This window comes from Mustela putorius, unplaced genomic scaffold, assembly GCF_011764305.1.
Source record: "Mustela putorius furo isolate JIRA1106 unplaced genomic scaffold, ASM1176430v1.1 tig00000198_pilon_pilon_pilon, whole genome shotgun sequence".
NCBI lineage: Eukaryota > Metazoa > Chordata > Mammalia > Carnivora > Mustelidae > Mustela > Mustela putorius.
Window position 1 is genome coordinate 6526060 of NW_025421311.1, and position 15169 is coordinate 6541228.

A 15169-nucleotide genomic window follows, 5' to 3' on the forward strand; every position below is an offset into this window, starting at 1 on the left:
GAACTATTTCTCAGGTTTAATTAATTTGCTAGAGCAGCTCACGGAACTCAGAGAAACATTTTACTTACTAGACCATCAGTTTATCATAAAAGGATGTACCTCAGGAAGAGCCAGGTTGAAGAAATGCACAGGGCGAGGTGCTGGGGAGAGGGCGTGGATTTCCATGCTCTACGAATGCACCACTCTCCCAAGATCTTCACATGTGCACCAACCTGGAAGCTCTCTGAACTTCATCCTTCTGGGTTTCCACAAAGGCTTTATTATCTGGATATGATTGATTAAATCATTGGCCATTGGCAATTGATTCCACTTCAGCTCTTCTCTCCCAGCCTCCGCCACACTGCTCCCCAGCTTGAACTGAAAGTTCCAACCCTCTAACCACAGGGTTGGCTCCACTGGGGAGGAGCCCCCACCCTTCTGTGCTTTCCCAGAGTCACTTCATTAACATAACAAAAGACACCTTGATTATTCACCACACTGAAAATTTCTAAGGCTTTGGGAGGTGTGAGCCAGGAACCTTGGATCCAGACCAAATACACATTTTCATCTGAATGACCAAATATATATTTTTCTTATAAATTATGATATTGTACTTCCGAGAGTACAATATGATTTAATATTCTACAGTGCTTTCAATTTAGGACCATCACCTGTCTCTGAAAATTTAGTATGAAAGGGTGTTCCTCCTGTAACATTATCTGACTTTTTCTTCTTAGGACTATACCCTGCTATATCAAGCATGTGTAATTGATATTACTCAATAATGACTATGACTATGAATAATTTAAGATGCTACTCTCATTCTCACAGAAACCTACAGGGCCTTGGATAGGAGGGCATATTTCAAGGCAGGACTTTGGGTACAGGAATGTTGGTTTCAAGACCCTTAAGATCTGATCAAGGAAACCACCACCTACTCAACTCAGTGCTCAGGAGGCAACTCCCAGGACAGGACTGAGACCTACAGAGACCTCTGACCTTAAAAAAAAACAAAAATGTGGCTTCCCAGTCTATCCTCATCATGTGGTTCAACATAAAAGTAATGCAAAACTGTAAAATAAATAAGGAAGCCCATTAGTAAAGTTCTGATTTTTTTCCCTGTGGCAACCATTTTAATGCTTTGTTATGCCAACAGTTTTTATTTTTTCACGATTTGTCTGCCTGATGGGAAATCTAGCCAGCACCAAGCCAACCTAATGGAGCGAGTCGGCAACCTAGTGCCCCCTCTACAGAGACACACATTCCGGGTCATGACTGAGGGGCTGTCTGTGGAGAGTTTATCAACCAACCCTCTCCACCCTCTGGGCTTGGTTCTCAAGGAAGGGACATCTTTGGCTTCACGTTGGGGTGCTTCCTGCCATGCAGGGAGGAAACACTGGGGCAAGGGTCTTGTCTGGTCTGGTTGACACTGATTTCTGTACTCTCTGTTGGGATTGAGAGTGAGCATAAGAGTGTGCTGACATCTCAGTAGGCTCTTTGCCTCTCTGGATGCCAGATCTACTTCAGGAGCTTGTCTAGGTGATGTCAGTCACCACTGACGTAGGTTCCCTTGGGTCACTCCATCTGTGGGCCTACAGTAGAGTCTTTGCAGGCTTTGTCCCATTCCTTGCAGGAGAAAGACAAGTCAGGGGCAAAATCTCCAGGAAGACCCCGTCTTAACCCAACAGAGCATCATTGACCTTTATTCTCATTCTTTGTAAAAATGTGTCCACTTCATTTAAGTGAAGGGACACTTCAGTGTCACTTAGGAGCTGTCCTGTCCAGACTCCAGGTGGGTGCTTTCTTTGTGCCTGTTTTGTATTTAACCGGGTTATCTCAATTAACCCTCAGCGTAAACTTCTTGGGGGTTATTATTCCCATTTTATAGAGGAAAAACTGAGGCTCAAAGACATTAAGTAATTTCCCCAAGATCACCCCGCTAGTAAGTGATCGAGTCTGGATTTGTATTAAGGTTTGCCTAATTCCAAAATCCCTCATCTTTCTTTTCCCTGCTGCTAGAAGACAAGACCATTCCTCTGACTTTTTCTTATCAGTTTCAAATAATTATTTCTGTGACACTCACCTCAATAACAAAGGGACATAACAAAACAAAAATACACAAGCGTACTCCTCAGGCTGGGGGTGCAAGAACCTGTTTATGGCAGATCCTGAAGGAGTGTGTGTGGAGGAGAGAGGGGATTATCAGCCTGTGGAATCTGCACGTAACCTGGGCTGGACACAGTACTCACTAAATCTGAATCTCTGGAAATGCATTTCCAGAAAATGTATCTTTAGTGAAGTCCCTATGTGGTAGGTAATGCAAGCGAAAGCCCCCATCCTAGAGGGTGCCTGATGAAGCAGAACGAGGACCTTGAGGGAAAATTTCATCAAGTTCAGGAAGGGAAACCGTTTATTTTTGGGGATTCTGTGGGGGACATATACTCATTCTTTTTTGTGTATGGGTGGAACAGGGATGCTATTTCTCTGTGTACTAACACACAGCACTGGAACCAAATGGAATTACCCAGCTTTTTGAGCCTGGTCCCTTTTTGTTGGCATGAAAAAGACCAAAGAACCCCATGGCTCTCAGACCCTGATGTCAGAGTCAGTAGGTCTGGCAAGGTCCCGGTCTCTCCTTCACAAAGACAAGTAAGTAGAATTATGCAGATTGGGTTGGCAGAGCCATTGCCTCTGAAACAAGCCCAAAAACCACAGACACCCACCAAATTGCATAAAACAGAGCTGTGGCCAAGAGGAAGTACATGGCAGTTCCGAATGCAGTAAAAGAAAATGCTACCAATATCGCTGTTAGTGTATTAGCATCACTGGTAGAAATCATCAGTTTCTCCTGCAGGGCCAAAAAGTCATATACTATATCAGAAATACTAATCATATCATTCTCTTCCTAGAAGCCAGATAGAGAGGGGAAAGTCTCAGATTAGGCTTCTGGAGGGGAAAATGAGGAAAGGGGCTTTCATTTAAAAAAAAAAAAAGAAAAGAAAAGAAAAAGTGGCGCCATTAGCTAACCAGTGTTTGAAGACACCAGTATCAACTTTGGCAGAGATTTGAGCTCGCTTGTTTTTTTTTTTAAAAGTAATGTAAATGGAATATTTGGAAATGTTTCACCGTGATCTGTGCAGTAATAATGAGCCGCTTGCATGATGCTAAGACTTTCACTTTTATTATCTCATTCATTCTTCACAAAACACTGCAAAGTAGGTATTGTCCTCATCCAAAAACTGCTGGGGAGAAAACAGGGCCCGGGGAAGGTGAGTGTCTTGCCTATCGCCGCATGGTAAGTCGCAGAGACCGTCTGGCCCCACAGCTCTGCTTCTGGCTGAGTCACCCAGTTCCTCCACCACCTCTGCCTCCCCATCCCGGTTCATTGCTAAGGGCAGGCGATGCCTGGTCCAAAATGAGAGTTCATCCTCTGTGCATGGCACTCCATGAACATTGACTCTGGCCAACGTCTCTTGCCCCTCTTTTGAAAATGGGCTATCGCCAGGGGTTCAGATTCCCTCCCAGCGTATGTACTATCCCCGTCCCTGCTTCCTGATGGACGAAGAGCTGGACAGGGCCGATGACTCATTTTTGAAGTGTGATGGTCTGTGGCAAAGGGCATTGGGTGTGGAGGCAGACTGCCTGGCTCTGAGCCCTGCCCCATGATTTACGAGCTGCGTGCAGGTGACCCTGTGCAGGTTCCCAGGCTGTCTCTTCCCCATTCCTCTGGTTTGCAAAACTGATGTGAGGTTGGAGGAGTGAGAGGGCAGGAGAGAGGGCTGGATGAGTTAATAGATTAGGTAAATTCCTATGTGCTTAGAATGGTGACTAGCACCCAACGAACGCTCAGTAGACACCGTTGCCGTGTTTGTCGTGGTCGTGAAGGATGAGTAACGAGAGCCCTTGGGGCCGTTGGTGCAACGGTATGCCGAGCCGCCCAAACCGTCCACAGCGAGTGAGCAGCGGTCACTTGCGGACAGAACGCAGAGGCTAAGAGTGTGGGTGCGGAACCGGACCACCTGCCTTCTTATCTCAGCTTGACACTCACTAGCTGTGGCACCTTGGGCGACTCGCTCAGTGTTTTCTTGCCTCGGTTTTCCCACTGCATAAGAGTCATGATAAGAGTGTTTCCTTCAAAGGCATATTATAAGGGTTAACAGCCAGTGAACATTTCCAGAGTGTTTAGAAAATGCTTGGGACATAACAAGAACTGCCTACGTGTTGGGTAATAAACAATGAAAAAAATACCACCTTTGCCAGTTGTTGAAGTCAGATTTGTTAGCAAATTCTGGGAATGTGTGAACCTCAGCTCACAAACGCCGAATCTCAGTAACTCTTAGACTGAAGGCCTTAGTGGCTTCCGGGATCTCGTACAAAAATAGAAGGAGTGAGAACTGAAAACTAAGGTTTGCAGTTTGGAGCAGTTCTTGGACCATCAGGGAGACTCTTGCAGAAATTCGGGCCTCAAGCTGCTGATCTTCCTCCAGTGGGGTGAGTCCCCCTTCACAGCTTGGGAGGCATGGGGGAGGGCAGCAGCGGGCACAGCCTCCCCACTAATGGGCACCCCCGACAACAGCATCCTTGGACAATGCTGAGCCTGGCTACATGCCCAGTAGATGTGGGCATTTGAGTGAGCAGCTCTGCAGGCCATGGGAGAAAGCATCTTGTGGTGCAAAGGGCATAGACTTTGGAATTAGTCAAGCCTACCTTGAATTCCTGCTCCCTTGTTTACAGCCATGAGACCTGTAACAATTTAATCTGAGCCTTTATTTCTTCAGCCTTATAATGGGGGTAATAATGCCTCCCTATACAGTAAGTTTGATTTAAAAAAAAAAAAAAGTCTGTATCGCGCATCTAACACAGTGAGCAGAACACGCGCTGTGGTTCCCCATCGGGAGCAACTGTCCTTTACTGTGCACCGGCAGTGTGTCTGGGCTCTGTGTTAGGCATTTAGGACCCATTATGACATTTTATAAGGTTCTAGGAGATAAGTTCTATTAACTCTTTTCTCTATAAATGAAGAGACTTGGGGTGGGCAGGGGTAGAATAACCTACCCAGAGCCACACAGCTGGGACTGGTGGGACTCGTGCTTCCATCCTGGTTTTGTCCGACTCTAAACTCTCTCTCACCGCCCTTCACTGGCCATCCCCTCTACTTTATTCCAGTCTGTTCAGAGGTAAACAGGCGGCATTAAAGACCACCCACTCTGAGAGCAAACACATGGACTACAGTGTTAGTGGTGCCAGGTCTGTGTTGGTCCTCTGGGGTTGAGCAGAGCAGAGCCAGGCAGCAGAGCTGACCCATCCCATTGGATGCACCTCATCTTCAGAAGGAAGATGCTCTTGAGGGGCTGACTTTCAGCTCTTCTGATCCCAGAGTTCCAAAATAACCTGCTCCAGAAGAGACACACTGTCTTGTCCCCCAGCAGAGGTCTGCAGGTGTCACACTGGCTTAATTGAAGACCTCTGATTAAAACCCTAGCATGCGATTGCCAGTGAGGTTTCCACTCATTCTTTTTCTTTTTCTTTTTTTTTTTTTTAAGATTTTATTTATTTGACAGAGATCATAAGTACGCAGAGAGGCAGGCAGAGAGAAAGGGAAACAGGCTCCCCGCTGAGCAGAGAGCCCGATGGGGGGCTTGATCCCAGGATGCTGGGATCATGACCTGAGCTGAAGGCAGAGGCTTAACCCACTGAGCTACCCAGGCGCCCCAGGTTTCCACTCACTCTTATCCTTGAATGAGGCCCCCAAACACGTCGAGTAGTTCTCTGGCCATCTTATCTCCTTTTTGACTTCTATTACCCCTTCTTATATTAGAAATCCTAGGAAGGCTAGTGGGCCTCTGCATTTGGAAGGTAATGCATCTGGACATTCAGTGAAACAGGGGCTTTATAGTTTTATAAGAGCAGCTCATTTAAGCAGGGAATCCCCCTAATAATGGACTTCACCTACCTTGGCTTAAGAGAGAGAGAAGCAAATAAAATAGCAAACAAAATAAAACAAAACAAAAAACCAACCCATAGCACAGGCAATGTTCTCTAGTGGGCTTCACTTCAGGTTCTGGAACATTCTCCTTAGACTTGAAACCAAAATGGAATTGGTATGCACAGCACACACACTTGCACAAATCTGATGCATCTCATGTGTGTGAGGTATTTTCTTTTCTGGTTAGGAGTACCTTTGTGGGGAATGAGCCTATTTTCTTCCAGAAGGATTAGGGATATTTATCTTCCCACTCTGGAAGTAGATAGGTATTATTGCCATGTTACAGAGATGGTCTTAGAGATGGCACAGACACTGGTGAAAATGAGTTACCAGGGATGCCTGGGTGGCTCAGTCGGTTGAGTAGCTGTCTTTGGCTCAGGCCATGATCCCAGCGTCCTGGGATGGAGCCCCACATCGGGCTCCTTATTTGGCAGGGAGCCTGCTTCTCTCTCTGTCTCTGCTTAACCCTCTGTCTGCCTGTACTTGCTTGCTCTCGCTCTCTCTCTCTCTGACAAATATATAAATAAAAATCTTAAAAAACTGAGTTACCACTCACTATCCTGACCTTCTGCCATATGTGTCCCTGTTAAAAGGGTCCGATACACCGATACAGGTTGGGTATTTCTCAGCGGCCACTGGCAGACTTCTTCAAAGTCACTTCAGGCCTCTGGGGTTTGCTTGCTCTGTGCCTTCTCTCTGTGCCATCGTCCCAGCTGAGTCTTGGCTCCATCCTGTGTCTCCCCTCCCCCCTCCAGCCCTGGCATGCATGACCCAGTTTCAGTCTTGTCATCTCTAACAGATGCTGCCAGCGCCTCTCCCAATTCCCTTGACACCCATGAATGTCATGTGGGTTTCCTTCCATGTGAATGGCTTCTTACAGAAAATACCACAACTCTCTGAGTGCTTTTTCAGGCTGCAGAGAATGCCAAGACTCCTTGCCTGGTAGCCAGAAGTCCCAGGGACTAAACACCCCTGGGAGCAGACAACAGCCAATGACACATGGGAATTGGCAGATACATACCTCAGCCTCCCTGCTCCTAGGATGGATCAATTCTGAAATGTATTCTCTAGTCTCCTAGAGATTCTTTCTGACCTGTTTTTACCTGCAGATACTCCCCTACAGATACTTCCTGGAATCACCTTCCAAATAAACTAAATCTTACTTCAATCCTGCCTTGGGCTCTGCTTCTCAGAGTACTCACCTTATAGTGCTAGTCCAGCCTGAGACACCAGCCGCCTCTAGTACCTGAGCTAGGAACTGCCTCTGGGGAACTGGCGTAGGAGATCCCAGCCTTCAGAGCTGAGCTCCCCCTGAGAAATGCCCCAGGCAAGTATGACCTTCAACCAGGTTCCTCTAGGCAGGAGGGGCTTGAAACATTGCAGTTAACTAGATTGGTGGAGAATTTCATGGTTTATTCAAGTCAGCAGACAAAGTAGACAGTTTGTGAAGAACTTTTCAATTTACTTGAGCATGTCAGTATCATTTTGTGTACATCTGGCTTTTAAGGAGAAAATACAATATGATGGTTAAGAGCTTGGGCTCTAGGGTCACAAGAACTGGGTTCAGATCCTAGTTCTGACTCTTGCCAAGTATGTGACCTTGGGGCAGACTAATTAGCCTCTCTAGGTCGCAGTTCCTTTCACTATAAAGTGGGGAAATAACAATAGAACCGACCTCAGAAAGTTGTTGGGAGAGCTAAATGCCATAATACTAAAGCCTTTGTCATAGAGCCCAGCACATCATACACAGCCAAATAGGTATCTGCTATCATTAATACACCACAATCTGTCCCAGAGCATAACATAGCACACTATGCCCTTCATCAAGAAAGAGAAAAATAAGTATTGGATAGACACAGAAATCTGTAGATTTCATTTTCCTGCTACATTATAAATGGAGATTTGGGTCGGTATTTGGGAAAGGGGATATTCTTCCCCTGGATTAACACATTGCTCCTGATCTGGGGACTTGTTGCCTGGAAGTAGAGTCCAACATGGGCATGCTTGTATGAGTAATTTATTGTTGGGGAGGCACTGAGGTAAAACCTGTAAGGGGATGAGGAAGGCAGGCAAGGTAGGACAGAGGAAGTGGTTGAGTAATGATGCAGATTCATTTGAATTTAGACTCAACTTAATCCCTGATCCGAGGAAGCCCTGGCCTATGAATGGCTCTACAGAGTTACTCCATATTGAGGCAAGGGGGCAGCTCTTTTGTACCCCGTGTCAGTCAGTCCCGGAGTAGAACACCTCTGTGGGAAGGCATAACCTCCTCAGTATTTCTGGGGGAGGGGGCTTTCATTCAGTGAGAACACCTCTCAGCAGGAGCTTTCATCTGTGAACTATTAGCAGCCAACATTCCCAGGAGCGGGTGCGGGTGCGCTGGTAAAGGGTCTCTAGGTGAGACCTCATCAGTTACTGTTGAACCTCTCTATTTCCATAAAATGTGTATCATATTTTGTACAATATTTCTGCTGTGGTATTTAGAAAAAAAAAAAATCCACCAGTGCTTATCTCGCTTCTTCGTCAGTTGGTAACTCAAAGTATCGCAGTAATCTGCTTCCTCTGCCCCCAGCCCTCCTTGCCGGACTTAGTCCTTACGGGCTCTTACTGAGGAACACTTGTTAAGGCATCTCTCCCTCTGGTAACCCCCCTCTGCTAACATCCTGCTCATCTTGGGGTTTCTGAACTTGCTCTCACATCTCATCTCTGCATCTAGAAAAGTCTCGGTTTATGAGAAACCCACCAACCTATGTTCCTCTTCACGCCATAACTCTGTTTACTGACGGCTGACAGAGCTGGCAGCCCGAGCAGGTCGGGGGAGAGCACTGGCCTCAGAATTAGGAGGCCTGAGCCTGAATCCCAATTTTACCAGCTCTCAGCTGTGTGGTCACTTTTCGGTTGGGCATTCTTTTCATTTTTTTATAAAACTGGTTCAGAAGACCTGCCCTGAATCCTTCACAGAGTGACTGTGTGATCAGGTGAAAAAACACATACTAACGGGCTTTGGGAAACAGCATCCTAAGGCAAGTCATTCATAGGATTGTGGCTACAGTGACAGGCCTGTTGAGCTCGGACGGTCGTTAGCCTTATGATTTCAGTTACTGTGAGTCCGTATGAAAGCCTCAGCCATTGCGTCCCTTCCCCTGCATGTTGTCTCCTCGCTCTCTGGTGATCCATTTTCTGCTCTCTGTGACATCCAAGTCATTCCTATGGGGAGTACCTCAGGCTCTACAAGAGATTTGCTAAAGAAAGGCCAATGGGAAGATTCCGTGAGAATATTCCTTACCGAGCAGAGTCACCTGAAGTCCTCCTTGTCCGGTTGAAACTTACCCAACTTTTATCCAAGATTAGCTTTCTGGAAAAACAGAATTGTGCTGGTAACACCAGGGAAGATGTTTTCAAAATCCATTAAAATGAGTAACTTAACATCAATATGTTTATTTTGTTTATTGCTAAGTATTATTATTTTAATACACAAGTTAGCTTTTCTTTCAGAGCTGTCCTGAGAACCCTTTGGTGCTGTCACATCCGATGCATGTGACAGCGACACACATCATGCCTGATACAGACACGGGACACTTTGCAATCACAGATAGGAAGTCTGGATATTGGCATTTTGAAGGCAGTGACTCGTATTATGTGTGTGTGTTGGGGGGGGGGGGGGGCTGCCAAAGATTTTTTTCAAGACCTGCTACTTTGAGATGATTTGTGAAATTATTGAAATTCTCTGTTCACTTTGTTTGGGTTTAGATTATTGAACCTATTGCATTTATGGATGACTCAGTCTCTATCTTGAAAGAAATACCATGTAGGAAATGGACCTGGGGGAGCATCCAAGGACAGGAAGGAAGGGAGAGAACCGCAGAAGGGAGGCAGGGAGGCTGAGGGTATGCCTGCCATCACGATTCACCAGATCATTATGCTGGGTGCTGCGAGGCAGGGCTCTTCTGGAACCCGGGAGGGGTGGCCTAGTACAACAGGGACGATACGATCTGGTTATAAAGGCGAGGGAATGGATCAAATAAACAAGTTCTCCTCTATGACTGAGGTCATATAAAACCTTCCCACTTAAAATGTGGTCCTCAGACCAGCCGCACAGGTATCCCTCGGGAACTTGTTAGATATGCAGAATTTTAGGCCCCACTTCAGAGGTACTGAATCAGAATCTGCCTTTTAAAAAGGTCCGCAGGTGATTTCATATTAGGGTCGACAAACAGTCCTATAAAGAATTCAAATAATATAAACCAGGGTGTCTTCTTTCAGGGATGAGGCAATAGGGCTCTAGGAAACTCAATAGACTTTTGTGAACACCCTCCCCCCCCAAATCAGCCTTTTAAAAGGAATTTAATTTATAGTGGAAGAAGCAGAAAAGTAAATTGATCCTTGTGATACAGAGTAATGAGTAAAGAGATGTGTCTACTTATAAATGAGAAAAATTTCACATAGAGCATTGTTTCGTATTCTGTCAACTTTTTTTTTTCTTTTATTCCTTTTAGCACTTATAAACTTCTTTGATAATCGGTATATAGTAATGAAAGGAGCCAGGCTCTATCTAACTCACCTCTGCACTTCTAAAAATTGAGGGTACTTAAGTCTTTCTGTGGGTCCTCTACTCCAGACTCTAAAGCCCACTCTTCCCCAAGGCAGGACCTCTCATCAGCACACCTGCTCCTATCTGGCCCTGTACTTGGGCCTTCTTTCTGAGCCTAATCAGGCTTTGCCTTGTTTCCCTGCACCTGAGTATTGGTCTTAATAAATAGGGTCCTACCTTGCCCACCCTGCCGTCTCCAGTTGCTCCTCAAGACTGAAATTTGTTTGGATTCTACATTGGAGCCATGCTTCCTGCTGAGACATCCACACACACCTGGATTTCTAAGGGTGACCTGGCTAGAGACGCCTCATTCTTTTGTTTACTGACTCCCTCATGATCTTCTTAGATTATTTATGATGTAAGTACCATATAGAGACATGAACAGTGTAATCAAGCTAGGGAATGGGGATTTGGGTTGCTATTATATTTTGTTTTGTGTTACTTTATTTATTTATTTCCTTACTGATTTATTTATTTATTATATTCATTTAGTCCATGTATAATACATCATTAGTTTTTGACGTAGTGTTTAATGATTCATTAGTTGCGTATAATGCCCATCACAACACGCGTCCTCCTTATACCATCGTCCAGTCACCCCACCCCCTACTCCCCTCCTTTTTATAACCCTCAGTTTCCCCGAGTCCACAGTCTCTCAAGTTTTAAAGAGTGGTCAGGGAGATCTTTCTGATAAAGTAGCCTCTCTCAACTGCCATCTTTTTCTGTTTGCTTCACATCTTGTGTTTTTCCTTAAAAAAAAAAAAAAGGCCTTTGTAGTCATTTTAATGAGGTTCTGGGAAAAGAGTAAAGATAAACATATACATTTAACTCACCAATATTAAATGAAGCTATCACTGCATTTTCTAGCACAATTATTGTCACCTTGTTCTTCTTTAGATATGTAAGACTCAATGGGCTTATGAAAAATTTAGATATCCCTACACTGGACTCAGTTTCAGTTGAGGTCCTACATTAAGGGTTTTCCTAATCCCTAGAGATCCTTGTTACAAGCACTCAAATTCTATTAGAAGGTATTAATCTAAAAGCACACAATACGTTTTCAAACATGATTTAACATTTTAAAACCAGTTTCTTGATATCACCCCATCTTCATTTTTTTTTTAACCTTGCCAATAATTCTGTGTAGAAAATTGATATCCAGTCTGCCTGGAATTGTTATTTAGCTCATCTGAATGTAGAAAAGTCAAAATTCTCTTAAGAAGTTTAAGGGTTTTTTCGAAGTATTTAACATTTACATTTCTGGGATGAATGCTTGGCTCCTATTGCCTTCTCGGTATAGGCCTGCTTTGGAAACGGACTCTATTATATGTTCGACAAACATTGTTTTTTGTTTTTTTTCCTGAGGTACATTAACTTACCACAAAGAGGGCACATTAAAACGGTGTATAAATCAATGGCATAGTTATTAATGGACTAATAACAGGTTGTCAGGCTTTAGTAGCCTAAAGACTACCTAATAAGGAAGTTGACAGCAGGAAAGCCGTGAATTCTAAGGTCTGTTTCTTATTCTGAGAAGAAAATGAAAATGTGCATGTTAAAGATGCAGCTTCAAAGAGTTAAAATGGCATCCTTTTCCCTTTGAGGTGAAACCTTGATCTTACAAAATTGTCTTTAAAGTAGCAGGACACTGTGTCATAGACTGGTTATTAACGGTGAAACATGTACTTTTCAGCGCAGCGAGTGCCTCGCCTAATGCCGGGTGATCCTCTCTTCATTTATTTATTTAAAAAATGTTGATTTACTGCCTCCCTTGCACTGGCCACTGTTTGAGTACCGGGGCCACAAAAAACAAAAAAAGACACTTCACCATCCCTTCAACTGACAGTCAGTTGGGGAAGAGAACAAGTTAACAATTCCATTTCCGAGTAGAGGTACTCAGTCGCAGAAATACCCAACCTTTCCTCTATGAGCCAGGCAGGGCGTCCAGGGAAGAAAGCATTATTCTGAGTTTCCAAGGAGGCAAGCGTGCTTACTGATGGAAGGCATTCTGGAACACTGAAGTTCCACAGTGGTAGGATCCATGTCTGTTCACCTTTCTGTCCCATCACTGAGCACAGCATTAGTACACAGCAGACCATCATTAAATGTTTATTGAAGGAAAGGAGAGCGGGGGGGGGTGAAATACACGTTCAGTACAGTATCGCATGCATTTATGTGTGTGTGTGTGTGTGTGTGTGTGTGTGTGTGTGTGTGTATGTGTCTGAAGCTACTGATGCTCAATGGCGTCTCCATACTGCCTGCGTTGTAGAGTTGTTTCTCGCAGTCTGCAAACAATGCTTCATACGCAGTTGCTTGCCTAAGCAGTGGGTTTAAGAGTGATTGCAAGCCATTGAACTGGATTATAAAATAGACGATCGTTTTTGTTTTTCGGTTGTCTAAATAAGCCTTCCGTTCTTACTGCCGCATTGTTCTCCATACAACAGAGGAACCTTTTAAAGAATAGGATAAGATTCAGATAAAATGTAGAAAATAATTAAATTACTTATTCGTCAAATATCTATGGAGAATCTTTTATGTGCCAGGCTCTGTAAGATAAAAAGGAAGATAAAAAGGCACAATCTCTATCCTCAAGGTGTTTACAGTCTTTGCGGGAGACAGATGCCGCAACACACACCGTGTTGGAGGCATTATTATTAAGGTGTACGTAAGATGTTATGAGACCACAGATGAGGGAAACCGATTAAAGTGTGTGGGATGAGGTAGAATTTCTTATCAGGGAGGATTTCGGAGAGAAAATGACAGCTTGGCTGAATATTGTAAGTAAGGATTAGGTTACTAGGTGGTAATGGAGAAAGGGGATGTTTCTTGCAAACACTTAGAGACAAGAGATTATGATGTGTAACGGTAGTAAAAAGGTAGCAAGGTAGGGATAAGGAGAGGAGAAAAAAAAAAAAAAAAAAGATGGTGGAAAATGTTCATTGCAGCACTATTCACAGTAGCCACGACGTGGAAATAGCTGATGTGTCCCCGAATGGGTGAAGAAAATATGTTATGGATATACAGTAGAGTGTTAGTCAGCCTACCAGAGAGAAGAAAATCCTACCATTTGCAGCAACAAACGGGTACCTGGAGGACTTACACTAAGGGAAATACACGAGCTGCAGAAGGTCAAATACTGCATGATTCCCCTTACCTGAGGTGTCTGAAGTAGTCAAACTCACAGAAACAGGGACTGCAGTAGTGGTCGTAGAGGAAACAGGGAATTGTTATTTAGTAGGAAATGAGTTTTCAGTTATGGAAGCTGAAAAATTTCTGGAGATCTTCCTTACACTGCTTACAATTAACAGTGTGGTGTATTGTATACTTCAAAAAAAAATTTTTTTTTTCAGTATACTATGATTGCAGCTTAATTACAGCAAAAAGATACAAGTTAGATTCAGCCAAAGGAAAATACACATAATACAAGATCTAGAACATCCCATATGTGAAGCCTTTTGTTGTCTTCTTTCCTTGGAGTTCAGACCCGTTACCTTTTCCTGGGACAATATCTGTGACAGTACTCAAAACGGTTACAACCAGGTAGTTCATCTGAGTTCCAGTGTCCAAAATTTTTATTGAGGCTTTGCTACGTAGCTATGATTAGTTGAAATATGGCCTACATGGCTCAGTTCAATTTCCAGCCTCCCTCCTGAGGCTGGGCTGATATCTCTTTCCACAAAGCTCCAGCATTTTCTTCACATGCCTGGTCTCTTTGGCATGGCCAACCCTCATTCTGAGTCACTTCATTAGCATAAACTATGAGTTGTGTTCTATGAGGCCCTCCATGAATAGTCAATCACTCCAGATCACTGGGAAATTTCAAGTGTTTAAAAGTTACCCCTGGGGGGGGGGGGAGTTACCCCTGGGAGCTGGGACAATCTCTCTTTAGAGGAGGCCAAATTTCTTAATACACATCTGCCCTTGCCCAATTGTTGATTCCAGGAGCACTGCCTGGTATACATCCTGTGTGCTAATCATTGGAAGGGGTGGTGAATCATGAGAGACTATGGACTCTGAAAAACTGAGAGATTTGAAGTGGCGGGGTGGGTGGGAGGTCAGGGTACCAGGTGGTGGGTATTATAGAGGGCACAGATTGCATGGAGCACTGGGTGTGGTGAAAAAATAATGAATACTGTTTTTCTGAAAATAAATAAATAAATTTAATTTTAAAAAATGTTATTAGTAACAAGGTGTCCCACACGGAGTTCCTTGTGAAGCAGACAATTGGACAACGATTAGCACACAGGATGTATACCAGGCAGTGCTCAAAAAATTTTTTTAAAAGTAGATCTCAGGTCATGTGTTCTTACCACACACACACACACACACACACACACACAAAAGGATTGTGTGTGATGGCATCACAGGTATTTACATGTCTACAGTCATCACACTGTACATATTCAGTATGTACAGTTCTTTGTGTATCACCTATACCTCAATAAAGCTATTTAAAAAAGAGAGATGGGGAAGTGGGACAAGAGTGACTGAACTCAGTCCAATTATAAAGAAACGTAGCCGTCCTAAAGAGTTCAGTGTCATTCTATAACGAATTTGAAAGTTTTGAGTCGAGGAGTAATGTGGTCAGATTTGGATTTTAGAAGTATGACACT